Here is a 13,446-nt window from a genome sequence, read left to right as displayed (position 1 = left end):
GAGTTTGCGCATTCTCCCCCTGTCTGCGTGAGTTTTCTCCAGGTGCTCCGGTTTCCTCCCACAATCCAAAAGATGGGCAGCTGAGGTGAATCGGCCATGCTGAATTGCCCATTGTGTTCAGGGATATGTAAGTTAGGTGCATTCGTCAGGGGTAGTTAGGGTAGGGGAATGGGTTTGGGTGGGTTACTCTTCAGAGGGTCAGTGTGGACTTGCTGGGCCAAAGGGCCTATTTCCACCCTGTAGGGATTCTATTCTATGAAGTGCTAGCTTACGGGCACAGCAGGTAATTAGGAAAGCAATTGGAATATTGGCCTTTATAGTAAGAGGTATTGAGTATAAAACAGCGAGATGTTACAATTGTAAGGACATTAGTAAGCCCACACAAAGTGTCGCACATGGTTTTATTGCCTTGAGGAATATGCTTGAAATGCAGGCGGTTCAGAGAAAGTTCATTAGGCTAATTCCTGGAAATGAAAGGGTTGTCTTATGAGGAAAGTATGAGCAGACAGAATTTTTAATGTTTCAATAAGATCACCTCTCATTCTTTCAAACTCCAAAGATTCCGAGCGGGCTTGACAAGAGTAATGTGGAGAAGATATTTCTCTTCATGGGGAATCTAGAACTCAGGGGCAAAGTTTAAAAACAAAAGGTATCTCATTGGGGATTGAGATCAGGACAACTTCTCTTTGAGGATCATGAGTGTTTGGCATTCTTTACCCTGGAAAGCAGTGGAGGCTAGGTCTTGAATATATTCAAGTTAGGAACAGAGAGGGTGTGAAGGGGAACAGGCAGGAAAGGAGTTGAGACCACAATCAGTTTGCCATTATCTCGCTGAAAGGTGGAGCAGACTCAGGGGTTTCATTGGTTGACTCCGACCCACCTCTCTATCCACTCATTCACCTGAGTCACACATCCAATCAAACACTGGGATCTTTAATACAGGCATGGACTATTTTCTAAACTGTGAGAAAATTCATAAAGCCAAAGTTCAAAGGGATCTGGGAGTGCTAGTCCAGAATTCTCTAAAGGTTGACTTGCAGGTTGAGTCCGTGGTTAAGAAAACAAATGTAATGTTGTCATTTGTCTCAAGAGGGTTGGAATGTGAAAGCAGCGATGTGCTACTGAGACTTTATAAAGCTCTGGTTAGGCCCCATTTAGAATACTGTGTCTAATTTTGGGCCCAAACCTCAGGAAGAACATACTGGCACTGGAGTGTGTCCAGCGGAGATTCACACGAATGATCCCTGGAATGGTAGGCCTAACATATGATGAGCAGCTGAGAATCCTGGGATTGTATTCATTAGAGTTTAGAAGGTTGAAGAGAGATCTAATAGAAACTTACAAGATAATGCATGGCTTAGAAAAGGTGGACACTGAGAATTTGTTTCAGTCAGGCAAGGATACTAGCCTTAGAATTAGAGGGATTTAGAATTTAGAACGGAAATGAGGAGACATTTCTTCAGCCAGAGAGTAGTGGACCTGTGGAATTTATTGCCATGAAGCGCAGTGGAGGCTTAAATATCTTCAAGACAGAGAAATGCTTAACCTCGCAAGGAATTATGGGATACAGGCATAGTGCGGGTAAGTGGCATTGAAATGCCCATCAGTCATGATTGAATGGCGGAGTGGATTTGATAGACCAAATGGCCTTACCTCTACGCCTTTGTCTTAATCTACCCTATGTAGGGAAGTGGGTAGTTAGTTGAAGTGTGAGAGTATGGTGGATAGGTGAATGAAGAGTAAGGTCAGGTTCGGGTTGGGATAACGGGCTGGTTTGATTGGGAAGAGCAGGCAGGTCAGGGCAAGGGAGAAGCAGTTGGTTTGGACGGGAACTGTAGGGCCAGTGTTGAAAGCAGTCGGAGTGACAACTTGTTTCCAAATGAACTGTTTCCATCTCCCTCCATTTGACCACTTTCACCACCAAACACCACATCTTGCCCCTTCACCCACCCACCACTTAGATCCTGGTCTTTTGTTTATTCTCTCATGGGACACGGGTGTCGCTGACTGGCCAGCATTTATTGCCCGTGACTAGTTGCCCTTGAGAAGCACTTAAACCACAGCAATCCATGCGCCATACACAGACTCACAAAACCATTAGGAACGGAGTTCCAGGATTTTGACTCAGTGACACTGAAAGAACAGCATGTGTCACCAACATCCCACAAGTGAATGAAGATCAGGAGAGAAGCGATTAGGTGGAGGTAGTGGGGAGTGTTTGCTGGTAGAAGTGGTGAGGCAGATGCAATTGCACGCACAAATAGTTGGGTCAGCAGTAAGGGGAGGAGGGAAGTGCTCAGATCTGAGCTGTAGCTGAACTTATGGGGTTTGGGGCATCCCAGCTGAGGTAATCTGTTTTGAGTCATGATTTGGAGATGCCGGTGTTGGACTGGGGTGTACAAAGTTAAAAATCACACAACACCAGGTTATAGTCCAACAGGTTTAATTGGAAGCACACTAGCTTTCAGAGCGACGCTCCTTCATCAGCTGTTAGTGGAGGGCTCGATCGTAACGCAGAATTTATAGCAAAAATTTACAGTGTGATGTAACTGAAATTATTTATACATTGAAAAATTGATTGTCTGTTAAGCCTTTCAGCTGTTAGAATACAGTGATAGTTTCACTTCTTTCATGTGTAACTCACAAAACCTTTTTTTTAAAAGTTGCATTCTTGGGTTAGCTGTTAACAATGGCGATAGCTAGACAATATGTTGAAGGTGTTAGCCCCCTGTGTTCTCTGTCTATGTCATGATGTTTAGATTGATTCTAATCTAAAAAGTGAGATAACGGAGTTCTACGTAAATTCTTGCAGTTTATGAGCAAAGTACAATGTAACTCTGCAAGTACAAATTCACCCCACAAAATATATATGTGCATGTGGGTCTTTGTCTGTCTGTGTGTGTGCGTCTGTCTGGGGTGAGGGTTGTGAGTGTCAGAAAGTGTGTGTGTGTGTGTAGTAAGTGCAGAGTGTCTTAAGTCTGTGAGGGGGCGCATGTGTGAGAGTGTGGGAGTGCGTGTGGGTGTCTGTATGTACCTGTGTATGTGAGAGTGTGTGTGTGTAGGAATATCTGTGTGTGTGTGTGTAGTGCAATGGTGATCACCTGTAATGTGACATGAACCCAAGGTCCCGGTTGAGGCCTTCCCTATGGGTACCGAACTTAGCTATCAGCCTCTGCTTGGCCACTTTCCTCTGCTGCCTGTCCCAAAGTCCACCTTGGAGGATGGTCACCTGAAGGTCCGAGGCTGAATGTCCTGCACCACTGAAGTGTTCCCCAACTGGGAGGGAACCCTCCTGTCTGTTGATTGTTGTGCAGTGCCCATTCATCCGTTGTCATAGCCTTTGCTCGGTTTCCCCAATGTACCATGCCTCCGGGCATTCTTACCTGCAACGTATAAGATAAACAACGTTGGCTGAGTCACATGAGTACCTGCCATGTTCAAGGTGGGAGGTGTTCCCACACGTAATAGTGGTATCTATGTCCACAATCTGACACGTCATGCAGCGTCCACCGTGACAGGGTTGTATGGAGTTGTCCTGACAGCCGGGCAGTTTGCTACGAACAATGATCAGTTTGAGGTTTGGCGGTTGTTTAAAGGCAAGTAGTGGACGTGTGGGGAAGGTCTTGGCGAGGTGCTCATCCTCATTGATAATGTGTTGCAGGTCATGAAGAACATGGCGTAATTTTTCGGCTCCTGGGAAGTACTGAACAACGAAGGGTTGCAACTGACAGGGTACCCTTCGTTGTTCAGTACTTCCCAGGAGCTGAAAAATTACGCCATGTTCTTCGTGACCTGCAACACATTATCAATGAGGATGAGCACTTCACAAAGACCTTCCCCACCTCCACTACTTGCCTTTAAACAACCGCCAAACCTCAAACTGATCATTGTTCGTAGCAAACTGCCCGGCTCTCAGGACAACTCCATACAAACCTGTCACGGTGGACGCTGCAAGACGTGTCAGATTGTGGACATAGATACTACTATTACACGTGGGAACACCTCCCACCTTGTACATGGCAGGTACTCATGTGACTCAAGGAGAAAGTGAGGACTGCAGATGCTGGAGATCAGAGCTGAAAATGTGTTGCTGGAAAAGCGCAGCAGGTGAGGCAGCATCCAAGGAACAGGAGAATCGACGTTTCAGGCATTCCTGAAGAAGGGCTTATGCCCGATACGTCGATTCTCCTGTTCCTTGGATGCTGCCTGACCTGCTGCGCTTTTCCAGCAACACATTTTCAACTCATGTGGCTCAGCCAACGTTGTCTACCTTATATGTTGCAGGCTAGGATGCCCGGAGACATGGTACATTGGGGAAACTGAGCAAAGGCTACGACAACGGATGAATGGGCACCGCACAACAATCAACAGACAGGAGGGTTCCCTCCCAATTGAGGAACACTTCAGTGGTCCAGGACATTCAGCCTCAGACCTTCGGGTGACCATCCTCCAAGGTGGACTTCGGGACAGGCAGCAGAGGAAAGTGGCCGAGCAGAGGCTTAGCTCAGTTCGGTACCCATAGGGAAGGCCTCAACCGGGACCTTGGGTTCATGTCACATTACAGGTGATCACCATTGCACAATACACACACAAAGATATTCCTACACACACACACATGGGCACAGGTACACACAGTCACGCACACAGACACTCACACACACCCTTATAGACACACACACTCCCACATGCACCCCCTCACAGACTTAAGACACCCTGCACTCACTACACACATACACACAATTTCTCACACTCACGACTCCCACCCCAGACAGACACACACACACAGACAAAGACCCACATGCACACATATATTTTGTGGGGTGAATTTGTACTTACAGAGTTACATTGTACGTTGCTCAAAAACTGCATGCATTCATGTAGAACTCTGAGCTCAAAAACGGCATGAATTTATGTAAAACTCTGTTATCTCACTTTTTAGATTAGAATCAATCTAAACATTATGGCATAGACAGAGAGCACAGGGGTAAAAGGTCCCCCCTCCCCCACTCCAACCTCTCACCCTCACAACGCGCAGCCCTCCAATCCCTCTGCTCCAATCCCAACCTCACCATCAAGCCAGCGGATAAAGGGGGCGCAGTGGTAGTCTGGCGCACTGACCTCTACACCGCTGAAGCCAAACACCAACTCGAGGACACCTCTTCCTACTGCTCCCTCGACCATGACCCCACCCCCCATCACTAAACCATCTTCTCCCAGACCATACAGAACCTCATCACCTCAGGAGATCTCCCACCCACAGCTTCCAACCTCATAGTCCGGGAACCCCGCACTGCCCGGTTCTACCTCCTTCCCAAGATCCACAAGCCGGACCACCCTGGCCGACCCATTGTCTCAGCATGATCCTGCCCCACTGAACTCATCTCTACCTATCTTGACACTGTCCTATCCCCCCCTCGTCCAGGAACTCCCCACATACGTTCGAGACACCACCCACGCCCTCCACCTCCTCCAAGACTTCCGTTTCCCCGGCCCCCAACGCCTTATCTTCACCATGGATATCCAATCCCTCTACACCTCCATTCGCCATGACCAGGGCCTCTAAGCCCTCTGTTTTTTCCTCTCCAGACGTCCCCAACAGTACCCATCCACTGACACTCTCATTCATTTGGCCGAAATGATCCTCACCCTTAACAATTTCTCCTTTGAATCCTCCCACTTCCTCCAGACCAAAGGCGTAGCCATGGGCACACGTATGGGCCCCAGCTATGCCTGTCTCTTTGTTGGCTATGTAGAACAGTTGATCTTCCGTAATTACACCGGAACCACTCCCCACCTCTTCCTCCGCTACATTGATGACTGCATTGGCGCCACCTCGTGCTCCCGCGAGGAGGTTGAGCAATTCATCAACTTCACCAACACATTCCACCCTGACCTTAAATTTACCTGGACTATCTCTGACACCTCGCTCCCCTTCCTGGACCTCTCCATCTCTATTAGTGACGACCAACTTGACACTGACATTTTTTACAAACCCACCGACTCCCATAGCTACCTGGATTACACCTCTTCCCACCCTATCTCTTGCAAAAATGCCATCCCATATTCCCAATTTCTCCGCCTCTGCCGTATCTGCTCCCAGGAGAACCAGTTCCACCATAGGACACACCAGATGGCCTCCTTCTTTAGAGACTGCAATTTCCCTTCCCACGTGGTTAAAGATGCCCTCCAACGCATCTCGTCCACATCCCGCAACTCCGCCCTCAGACCCCACCCCTCCAACCGTAACAAGGACAGAACGCCCCTGGTGTTCACCTTCCACCCTACAAACCTTCGCATCAACCAAATCATCCACTGACATTTCCGCCACCTCCAAAAAGACCCCACCACCAGAGATATATTTCCCTCCCCACCCCTTTCCGCCTTCCGCAAAGACCGTTCCCTCCATGAGTACCTGGTCAGGTCCACACCCCCCTACGACCCACCCTCCCATTCTGGCACTTTCCCCTGCCACCGCAGGAACTGTAAAACCTGTGCCCACACCTCCTCCCTCACCTCTATCCAAGGTACTAAAGGAGCCTTCCACATCCATCAAAGTTTCACCTGCACATCCACCAATATCATTTATTGTATCCGTTGCTCCCGATGTGGTCTCCTCTACATTGGGGAGACTGGGCGCCTCCTAGGAGAGCGCTTTAGGGAACATCTCCGAGACACCGGCACCAATCAACCAAACTGCTCCGTGGCCCAACATTTCAACTCCCCCTCCCACTCTGCCGAGGACATGGAGGTCCTGGGCCTCCTTCACCGCCGCTCCCTCACCACCAGACGCCTGGAGGAAGAACGCCTCATCTTCCGCCTCGGAACACTTCAACCCCAGGGCATCAATGTGGACTTCAACAGCTTCCTCATTTCCCCTTCCCCCACCTCATCCTAGTTTCAAACTTCCAACTCAGTTACTGTCTCCTTGACGTGTCCGGACTTGTCCTACCTGCCTATCTTCTTTTCCACCTATCCACTCCACCCTCTCCTCCTTGACCTATCACCTTCATCTCCTCCCTCACTCACCCATTGTACTCTATGCTACTCTCTCCCCACCCCCACCCTCCTCTAGCTTACCTCTCCATGCTTCACGCTCACTGCCTTTATTCCTGATGAAGGGCTTTTGCCCGAAACGTCGATTTTGCTGCTCGTTGGATGCTGCCTGAACTGCTGTGCTCTTCCAGCACCACTAATCCAGAGAACACAGGGGGCCAACACCTTCAACATATTGTCTAGCTATCACCATTGTTGACAGCTAACCCGAGAATGCAACTTTTAAAAAAAAGGTTTTGTGATTTACACATGAAAGAAGTGAAACTATCACTGTATTCTAACAGATGAAAGGCTTAACAGTCAATCAATTTTTCAATGTATAATTTCAGTTACATCACACTGTAAATTTTTGCTATAAATTCTGTTATGATCAAGCCCTCCACAAGCACCTGATGAAGGAGCGTCGTTCCGAAAGCTAGTGTGTTTCCAATTAAACCTGTTGGACTATAACTTGGTGTTATGTGATTTTTAACTTAGTTTTGAGTCAAGAAAGGTACTTGTGAGGTGAGTAGTCAGATTATTGTGGGTCAACACGTTCTTCGAGGAGAAAGTGAGGACTGCAGATGCTGGAGATCAGAGCTGAAAATGTGTTGCTGGAAAAGCGCAGCAGGTCAGGCAGCATCCAAGGAGCAGGAGAAAATCCCTCCTCCCCCACACTTTCCTCAGTCCTGAAGAAGGGCTCATGCCCGAAACGTCGATTCTCCTGCTCCTTGGGTGCTGCCTGACCTGCTGCGCTTTTCCAGCAACACATTTTCAGCTCAACACGTTCTTCCCCCACTTCTATTCAGACCAAGTTCCTCTGTTCGCTGCAGCCTGCATTTCTGGAAAACCCCTTTTTAGGTAATACGCAGCAGTGTCAAATTGGGACATTTTGGACGCCTGAGCATTTTTAGTGACGTTCTGCACGATCACCGTCGAGTTGAGGGAACTGGAGTGAAGGGACCGAGATCGGCGGGGAGAACAGAACAAAACCAAAATATTGCAGGCGCTAAACCAAAAAGTGCTGAAATATTTAGCTGCTTCAGCAGCATCATTACAGAGAGACAGACGGTTAGCGTTTCAGATCAGGTGGAGGACCAGTTCGAAAGAGTCAGATTCGATCTGAAACATTACAGATGCTACTAAACGCGCTGGATATTTCCAGCACTGAGTGTTTTAGGTTCAGGTAGCAGCAGGGTTTTGGTGCGGAACATCAGCAAGTAAGCGAGACAGAGGTGGATAGGCATCAGTGCCGAGTACCTGCCGTATTCCCTGTTTTCCCAGTGCAGGGATACCCACTAACTTCATCATCAGCCCCTCGCTCTCTCCCTGACACTTCCCAAGGTCCGGTCTTACACGGCCCCGGCCCCGGGCACTACCTCCTCCTCGGCACTTCGAGGGCTCAGCCGCTCTCCTCTCACCAGCCCGACTGCTACCTTAAAGTAAAATACTAAGTGCTGGCTGGAAATACTCAGCAGGTTTACTCCCCCCCCCACTCCCATTCCCCCCATCCACGGTGATCTCTCTCTCTCCCCTCTTCCCCCATCCCCCCGGATCTCGGTCTCCCTCTTCTCCCCCTCCCCGGGGGGATCTCTCTCTGTCTCTCCTCCGCCCTCACCCCGGATTAAAAAAAGGATTCCCCCTCTCTCTCTCACACTCACTCACTCACTCACCCGCCGCCGTCTCTCCCTCATAGCCCGGGGCCGCCCGCCAGCTCGAGCTGCTGTTACCAGGCAACGCTGCCACATAGCGGCCCGAGCTCCCCGCCCCGCCCCACCCCTCACGAGAGGAGCGCTCGCGGTCACGTGCGGCTCCGACGCGTTTCACTCCAACCGGCAGGGACCGGGCACGGTGCCAGGCGCCTGCTCAGTGCCGGCAGGGACCGGGCGCTGTGCCAGGCGCCTGCTCAATTGCCGGCAGGGACCAGCCACGGAGCTAGGCGCTTGCGCATTGCCGGCAGGATTGGGCTCCGTGCCTGGCGGAAGGAACTGGGTGTGATATCGCATTCATTCGTCGAAGTGTTTGACTGGGACGGTTTCAAGCAAGACGAGTTTCATTTATGATATGTGTGTTGCTATTCGTAACTTCTAAATGGGCGGATTCTTTAAGGGATCTAAGTAGTTTAGTCGGCGAGAGTACCAGTTTTGAGAAGATACTTGTTGAAATGTCCATGTGTTTAGGGCCAAAAGGAACAACGGGAATGGGAAGAAAATGAGAACGGGATGCTGGGTTGAGCAGGAGTGAACGGCCGTATGGCGTTCTCTCTTTGTATAATATTTCCATATTTAAAGTATTTCTGTAATGCAACTGTTTAAGAATAGGCTCTATATTACCATAAAGACTGTGTGGAGGGCCACACCTCAGGGCTACGTCCGTCCTTATCTCTCCACCATGTCCTCATATCATTATGGACCATGTGCTGGAAATAGGATTAGAATAGTTAGTGGTTGTTTTTGGCTGGCACCGACTCAATGGCACCTTTTTCTTTGTTTAATAGCTCTCTATTACACTCAATAAAGTATTGCACTCTTTCGTAGCCATGTATGACATCTGCTCAACCGTTTTGCTGGTTCTATTATTGTTATACTAGATTTATGTTTTGTTTGTATTTGCCACTTCGCTGTTTGTGTTTATCTGTCTGTCTTTTGTGTGAACGGGAGCTGAAAACAAATGTGTTTAGATTTAAAGCATAGGCATTAATTAGATTACTTTGCTGTATTTTTGTGCTAAAGATTATTGTTATGTTTAATATATTAAGTCTTTTGTTTGAGATACAAAACCTTTGTTTGGAATTAATTATCTGCAAGTCTGGCTTTGGTAATACAAAGATCTAGTTAGGAACCATTGGAGAAACTACTGAGTCTTTGAAGGATTTAATTTTACTGTGTAGCAAATATACAGGTAGAACAGTTGGATTTGTTTGGTTGTCTGTCTCCATGTCATAACAATTTCTTCTCGAAGTTGGTTTACACTTGAAATTTGTATTCTCTTTAATAGAAAACCTTGTTGTCAAACCATTGTAGTTACAGCAGTTGGTCACATTGGTGTGAAATAAATTTCTCATTCCAGTGGAATTAACCTCAAGAGATACTACTTTTTGTTTAAGTTCTGCTATGAGTTCATGGAGCCCTGTAAAATCTTCTGGCTGTTCCTTAAGCAGCTGTGCCTTGGCTGGCAATTCATTGACTGGCTGTTTCTTGACTTTTTATTGTTTAACCTCCTCCTACCTTTGAGTGAGATTGTTGTCAAAACGGAAGTTTCCAAGCAGGAGTGAGAATTCCTGTTTATGAAGTACATGTAAGTTATCTGGTATTTGATGTCCCTTTGTTGGGAGTTATCTGTTGCATACATTTAGTGTGAAATGTTAAAGCCTTGAGCCATGTAGTTGAACTTCTGTCAACTGTAAATAGTGTTTTGTCAAGCAAGGCTTGCTATCTGGTAATGTTGTGATATTTATTCCAGGGTTCAACTAAAACTTGTGAGATGCCTATTAACCTAAATGTCAGCTTTGCAAAATGTTTAGTCTGCACCAATGATTTCCCCTAGGAATCCATTCAGTTTGTCTTTTAGAGGAGACTATTCTACCTCAGTCCCTTTTTGTGTGGTAGTTGTGAGGGTGTTCCTTTCCCTGCTTTAGCACATTTTCTGAGGGTGCCCTAATGTTTTAGAATAAAAACCATTGGCAAAGGTGTTTAATGTCTGCTGCATTGTCTTATTACATCTTTTGTGGTTTCACACCTTTGTAACTGAATGAATGGATTTGAAAGATCTCACGTGCAAAGTTTGACGTTCTCCTCTTGGGTTTGCGACACAGATCAATCCTATGAAAGCTTCCATCTAGAAGGATAAGAACAGAAGATACATATCACAAGCTTGAAGTTCCCCTCCAAGCCCCTCACTATCTCACTTGGAAATATGATTTGGAGATGCCAGTGTTGGATTGGGGTGTACAAAGTTAAAAATCACACAACACCAGGTTATAGTCCAACAGGTTTAATTGGAAGCACACTAGCTTTCGGAGCACCGCTCCTTCATCAGGTGGCCTTGGCGGACACAATTGTAAGACACAGAATTTATAGCAAAAGTTTACAGTGTGATGTAACTGAAATTATACATTGAAAAATGCTTTGATTATTTGTTGAGTCTCTCATCTGTTAGAATTACCATGATAGTTTCACTTCTTTCATATGTAAATCATAAACTTTTTAAAAGTTACATTCTTAGGTTAACTGTAACAATTGTTGTTAGTCAGATAATATGTTGAAGGTGTTAGCTCCCTGTGTTCCCTGTCTGTGCCATAATGTTTAGACTGTTTATAATCTAAAAAGTGAGTTAACAGAGTCTTACATGGATTCATACAGACACACACACACGCCCACACATGCATCCTCTGACAGACTTAGACCACTTTACACTCACACACACACACACACACACACACACACACACATACACTATCTCTCACCCTCACAACCTCCCACCCCAGACAGACACATGCACGCACACTATACATATACATTTGTCGGGTAAATTTGTACTTGCAGAGTTACATTGTACTTTGCTCAAAAACTGCATGAATCCATGTAAGACTCTGTTAACTCACTTTTTAGATTAGAATCAGTCTAAACATTATGGCACAGACAGGGAACACAGGGAGCTAACACCTTCAACATATTATCTGGCTAACACCAATTGTTACTGTTAACCTAAGAATGTAACTTTTAAAAAGTTTATGATTTACATATGAAAGAAGTGAAACTATCATGGTAACTCTAACAGATGAAAGACTTAACAAATAATCAAGGTATTTTTCAATGTATAATTTCAGTTACATCACACTGTAAACTTTTGCTATAAATTCCGTGCCTGACAATTGTGTCCTCCACAATCACCTGATGAAGGAGTGGTGCTCCGAAAGCTAGTGTGCTTCCAATTAAACCTGTTGGACTATAACCTGGTGTTGTGATTTTCACTTAGAAATATATTGCTGTTCCTTCTCTGTCACTGGGTCAAAATCCTGGAATTCCCTCCCTAATGGCATTGTGGGTCAACCAAAAGGAGGTAGACTCGAGGGATTCAAGAAAGGAGCTCACCAACACCTTCTCAAGGACAACTAGTGATGGGCAATAAATGTTGACCAGCCAGTGATGTCCACATCCCACAAATGAATAAACAAGATCTGGATCTCTGCTTCACTCACCATCTGATTGACTGACTTTCTTGATTTCTCTAGTTTCCTTATTTCCCCTCTCCCTACCTTACCTCCGTTCCAACCTTCCAGCTCAGCCCTGTCCTATCTGCCCACCTATCCACCCCACCCCCATGCACCTATTGTACTCTTTGCTACCCTCTCCCCAGCCCCAACGCCCTCTACCCCACCCCATTTATCTCTCCACCCTGCAGGCTTCCTGTCTGTATTCCTGATGAAGGGCTTTTGCCCGAAATGTCAATTTTCCTGCTCCTCGGATGCTTCCTGACCTGTTGTGCTTTTCCAGCATCACTCTGGTCTAAACCCCCTTCTTGATTTGATTTAATTTGATTTATTATTGTCTGTGTACAGAGGTATAGTGAAAAGTGTTGCATTACGTTCTTTACAGGCAGATCATACTATACAAGCGAATCAGAGTAACAGAACAGAATGTCGAATATAATGTTACAGCTGCCGAGAAGGTGCAGAGAGATCAACATTTACATGTAAAGAGTTAAGTCTCTAGTCAAGTCTTAGGATGATCATAAATCTGAGACCGAGTCATTGGTAATATCTAAAATAATTTGTGTCTTCTGAATTGTGCGAAGAGATGAATTCCTTTTCAGTTGTACACAATTTGTCATCTAATCCACCATCAGTGAAATTGGTAGAACATATGGAACAAAGAATGCTAAGATATTGTTTCATAGAATCCCTAAAGTGTGGAAATAGGTGATTTAGCCAAACAAGTCCACACTGACCCTCTGAAGAGTAACCCCACACAGACTCATTCCCTGATCCTATTACACTCCATTTCCCATGACTAATGCAACTAACCTACATCTCTGAACGCAATGGGCAAATTAGCTTGGCCAATTCACCTAACCCCCACATCTTTGGATTGTGGGAGCAAACCGGAGCACCTAGAGGAAACCCACACAGACATGAGGAAAATGTGCAAACTCCACACAGTCTGAGGCTGAATTCGTACGCAGGGGAGGCTACAGTGCTAACACTGGGCCATTGTGTCGCCCCAGTGGTTAGATCTGACTGTTCCGAAAAATCAATTATATTCAATCCTGCCTAACAATGTGTAGCATAATTTGTAACAAAGTTTCAACTCTATCCAGAGGGAGGCTAGTACAATTGCAACATTTATAAGGCATTTTCATGGGTATATGAATAGGAAGGGTTTGGACGGAGATAGGCTGGGTACTGGCAGGTGG

At 46.4% G+C, this 13,446-nt stretch overlaps 1 protein-coding gene across 3 annotated transcripts in view; it reads right to left on the bottom strand.

Annotated features, from left to right (window-relative positions):
* LOC140464436 (carbohydrate sulfotransferase 12-like) overlaps positions 1-8,787 on the bottom strand; it is a 39,669-nt gene extending 30,882 nt beyond the window's left edge. For 2 of the 3 annotated variants that reach the window (XM_072559487.1, XM_072559485.1), the window contains exon 1: positions 8,706-8,787. The gene's annotated coding sequence lies outside the window, so the exon portion shown is untranslated. The remainder of the gene's footprint in view (positions 1-8,705) is intronic. The other variant, XM_072559488.1, reaches the window with a different exon arrangement.
* Positions 8,788-13,446: the final 4,659 nt, after the last annotated feature.

Source organism: Chiloscyllium punctatum, chromosome 40 (assembly GCF_047496795.1).
Source record: "Chiloscyllium punctatum isolate Juve2018m chromosome 40, sChiPun1.3, whole genome shotgun sequence".
Taxonomy (NCBI): Eukaryota; Metazoa; Chordata; class Chondrichthyes; order Orectolobiformes; family Hemiscylliidae; genus Chiloscyllium; species Chiloscyllium punctatum.
This window is presented reverse-complemented; position numbering and strand designations above follow the sequence as displayed.